The sequence below is a fragment of the Arachis ipaensis genome, chromosome B01, assembly GCF_000816755.2.
Source record: "Arachis ipaensis cultivar K30076 chromosome B01, Araip1.1, whole genome shotgun sequence".
Lineage (NCBI taxonomy): Eukaryota > Viridiplantae > Streptophyta > Magnoliopsida > Fabales > Fabaceae > Arachis > Arachis ipaensis.
In genome coordinates, this window is record NC_029785.2 from 38,478,379 (window position 1) to 38,483,380 (window position 5,002).

Genomic DNA, 5,002 nt, shown 5'->3' on the forward strand with positions numbered 1-5,002 from the left:
TTATTTAAATCAAATAATTAATAAAATATTATATTTAATGCGCACAAAAATATTAGGCTCATTTTAGACACATTCTTCATTTTTTGTCTATCAACTATTGTGACTTAAGCACTATAGTTTGATAGACGAGGTAGGGTGTTCGCGATGCGGTCTGGTTCGGTTTTTAAAAGAAAAGTCATCCGATCCGATCGTCCAATTAAACTACAGTTCGGTTTGGTTTGGTTTTTTATTAAAGCCATCCGAACCAAACCAAACCAATTAAAATCAGTTTGGTTTTGTTTGGTTTGTTCGGTTTTTTTAATCAATTAAAAAAAATAGTACCATACTATTTCACAAAGTCATAACATTGAAATCGACAAGCACAAATACACAATAGCTAACAAAGTCTTGGTCTAATGAAATTTAAGGACAAAAGGAATTCAAATACGTCAATTAAAGAAGTTTAAAAGTTCAATAGTCAACCCAACTAAAAATAAAAATAAATTTCCATTAAAAGATAGCCAAATTATAGTGTCTTCTGCAACAAAAGCTAAACTTCTTAACGCAAACCAACCTGAAATCAAAAAGTAGTTACATAATAAGAACAACAACAACAACAATAATAATAATAATAATATAAGACTAGTAGAAAAATATTCTAATCTAGTTATATATTCTAATAATAAAGAGAACAATAGAGTTCAAGCAAGAAAATACTCTAAACATGAAATGAAATAAAACATGGGGCAATCTGATTGAAAAATTTCCAAAGTCCAATAGAGTTCAAATCAACCCAGAAAGATCTATGAACAAGAAGAAGGCTACTATCCTCCTCGAGATTGATCGAGTCCTTGAACTTCCCATACAAAATCTTCTTCAGTTCAGCCATCTAAGCAACCACAGATTGTTTCTCCTCGTCAAGCTTTGTCAGTTTCTGGCTTGTCACCTCTTTCATATTTTCTATCCTATTCTCAACTTCATCCTTTGGCACATGTGCAAAGACCTCACCTATTTGAAACCGAACCACATCTTGGTGAAGTAAAAAAGTATTCTGTTTACAAAAACTGCATAAAGGCATAAATAAATACATGCAACAAGAAAAAAATTAAATTTAGCGCCAATTTACAAAATCAAGATTCTATTTACAAAATCAAGCAATTTACCAAATCAATATCCTATTTACAAAATCAAGCAATTTACAAATTCATTAAACAACCAACAACAATACCAACAAAAGTAATTCATACCATACAAAATCAAGATCCTGTTCTCATTATTCAAATTTAGCTTACCATATTGATTTCAATCTAACCCTATAAAGATCCAGAAGCTCCAAAAAAATCATACTAAATCACTTCAAAAGTAATTCGGTAGTTCAACACTCAGTAGAACAGCAAAACAAAACACAACAGAGGCAGTTTCAGTAATTCAACAGCATAAAACAAAACCAGAAATAACATTAAAATTAAAACAACAATATAATTGGCACCAAATTTTTAAAACTCACCAGGGTGGAACCACTAAGCACAGGTGAAAGAGGCAAACAATCAAATTGTTCTAAGTTAATTGAGATCTGCAAAACAAACAAATATACAGTTTGAAATTAAATTAAAATTTCAGACAGATACTGAGTCTTTTCTTAGCTTCTCAAATCTAACCCATGTCATCATACAAAATCAATTAGTTAATTCTAACATTTCTCCTATTTTAGCCATTTCGATTACCTTGAAACCTTTCTCCTCCTAATACAATAGTGTCAAATCAAAACTGTATGATAATAATGAATCAATAAACAGCAATTGGTAAACAATGAATAAAAAAATAGCAAGTCAGCAATAATGAGTCAACAACAACAATACCAACAATAAAGTAAACAATACCAACAAACTGCAACAATGAATCAATGATTATTGAACAAAAATTAGTTAAATTAGATACCTGATTGGATGCTGTGTTGAATCAATGACTGAGTGGGAGACTTGAATCGGTGACTGGTGGGTGCTGTGTTGTGGGTGGCGACTGGCGAGGGTGGTGCTCTATTGGGTGCGAGACTGCGAGGGTCGTGCTCTGCTACTGCTAGCGCTGGGTGCGAAGAATAAGGGTCGTGCTCTGCTAGACTGCTACTGCTGGCTGGGGCTTCATGGTTCTGTTGTCCGCGAAGAACATGGTGGGAGACTGGGAGGAACGTGGGTTCGCCGCCGTGAGAGGAGAGCGCCACTGCAAAGAGGAGAGTGAGACCGTGAGAGGAGAGCGCGACTGTGAGAGGCTGTCAGGCTGAGAGCTTTGGATTGGGGACGGAGGTCAGAACCGAAAATCGAACCGAACCACAAAAAAAAAACTGCAAAACCCATTTTTTCGATTTTTTCGATTTTTAATTTATTCGGTTTTCGATTTTTTCGGTTCAATTGGTCGGTTTAGTTCGATCTGGATCGGTTTTAAACACTCCTAGGCGAGGACGTTACATTTTCCATATAAGTTTTTTGAAACAAAAAGTATTCTACAATTTTGCAAAAAATAGTTGATAGTTGGATAAAGACACTTATTAGACTCTTGTCAGTAAAAATTATTTCCTCTCTAGTTTCTTAAATTTTGGTTTTATAGTGTACAAGAACAAAAAAATTACCAAACATTTATTAGCAATTTAACACACACACAGATGTTAATCAACTTGAAGTCTGTTATTTAAATGGGCATCGCTAAAATTTTACCCGTGTGTGTTTTATCACCATCGTGCGTGTCTCAAGTTAAACTGTTGTGGGGTGCAATAATTTAACGCATTCCTCCATATTCCCAAGTAAATCAGGTAGGATAATGATTTACCGGGTTGAAACTATATCTTATTAAATCGTGGTAAGAAAACATGTTTTCTTGTGTAAATGATAAATTATTTTACCTAGCCACAATTTACATTTGAAAAAGAGCACGAATGTATAACATAAAATAATTTATGACAATTATGTAATATTGATTTTCAAATGCTTATTTTTTTTGTCTCTGTTTTCAAATATTTTATTACATGAAAATCCTTTTTTAAATGATAATTTTAATGTAATATTGTAATATGATCATATTTATATTTTTAGATATTTTTTAAATGATAAATAGTGGTGGCATAATGAACTACCCATCCTGCAAGGCCTATAAAAAAAAATAGATCTGGTAGTCTTCTCTACTTTATGATGAATTGGTTAGTTGGCTGACAATCTTGTTTTACTTCTTATATTAGTAAAATAATCTAATAAAAAATGACAAATAAAATTTTAATATAAATAAAAAATAATCAAATTATAATACAATTTTATCTTCATAATTTTTTTTAAATTTTTAATATGAATAAAATTTCTATTCGATGGAGTTATCTAGTCAAACTCTTCTACGAGAGATGGAAATTTCTTCCAATTTTTGAACCTCTGGTAAAAATACTTACAATGACTCTAACACTCAAGTTAGTTTTAGTTTAAGAGATGTATAGATTAAATTTTGAATGTTATATCTTGGAGGCGAAATGTTACTTCCATTTATAGTTGTTGGTGAGGCAAATCCAAAGAAATTTATGTGATTCCATGTGGAATACGTCCCATATTCGAAGATATGATCTAGAAATTTTTTATTTTTTTGAACTAACGTATCTTCTGTGATGGTGTTCGTGGATTAGGAATAATACTTAGACGTAATTTCAAAATTGGATCATAACAATTATCTATCACAACATTTATTCTCATATTACTAAAAGGAATTTTAAAAAAATAGTTTCAACTTAATTTCTAGTTAACAAACAATTTTGAAACAATAACAAAATTTATAATACAATACAAAAAAAAAAAAAAGAATAGAGATAGAGTTTGTGTAAAAAACATCATCTTTGTTTTAAGAGACAAACCTTTAAGTCATATAGTTCGAAACATATATATGATAGAAGAATAAAATAATTACGAAAATATAGAAAACAACAAAAACAAATAAAAATAAAAAACAAGCGAAAAAGTGTGCTTGAAATTTCTTATTTTAAACTTTTGTATATATACTTATGTTGTTCTCATCCATTTTTTAGAAATAAAAAAGCAAAAGTTTAGGTATCAAAGCATAGTTATTAGAATTAAATTGATAATCAAATCAACTAGTTTAGATTATTGAATTATTAAGTCATTAGTTCAATTGGTAGGTCATAAGTTGATTGATTGATTTGATCATAATTAAATAATTATATAAAATTTAATTTAATTTTTTAATTTTAATCGGATTGACCGATTTTTTCGAGTTTAATTAAATTTGTCCGAAATAATTATCTGCTGGATTCAAATGATGACACAATTTGTGTTGACGACAGAGTGATCAGGTTTTTGGTTTGACCAAGTGGGTCGGGTTGGGTTTGATAAACTATGCCATCGAATCAACTTGTTATTTGCCTCTCATCTCATCAAAACATACCGATTTAATGGTATAAGTTTGATGAACACTTTTAATTTAATATGTTTTGGATAAGTTTGACGGGTCAGTCTTTTATTATTTTTAGTGTTTGATATGACCGTTATATGTTAGTTACGAGTTATAGCTCGGCAAGTCTCCTTGTAACCGATGCATTAACTCTGCTGATTTATGATGACAAATGACCTTTATTTGGTAACGTCAAAAAGGCAATTAATTTTCTCTGAATGTCATTAATCCAGAAGAAAACAGTCATCTTCGTCTCCTGGTTATAAAAAGAAACAATCAGAGTTTTAAAGGTATGTTATCTTTCCAATATAAGAGCTTTCGTTAATATTCCAATTTGCTGACTTGAGCGTCGGAGTACCCTTTACAGGTACCCACCCCCCGTTCCATCTATGGCCGACATATATCATGATCCAACCAAGAAGCTGATAAACACCTTCCGGAAGGTGAACTATACCTTGGCTGGTCAGGCAAGAACATTTGGCACCCACCGTGGGTCGAAAGAAAAAAAAAACTCGAGATACCTCTCTTTATAGCCCCAAATATCCCTTTATTCCCTCATGACTGACGCACCTCCACCCACTCCGTCCGA

The 5,002-nt window shown here is 31.6% G+C and overlaps 1 long non-coding RNA gene across 1 annotated transcript; it reads right to left on the bottom strand.

Moving 5' to 3' along the window:
- LOC107617732 lies at positions 558–2,279 on the bottom strand. Its single transcript, XR_001615055.2, has 3 exons — positions 1,918–2,279; positions 1,487–1,552; positions 558–1,043 (listed from the first exon to the last, which is right to left on the bottom strand). It is a non-coding gene; the product is annotated as an uncharacterized LOC107617732 (long non-coding RNA).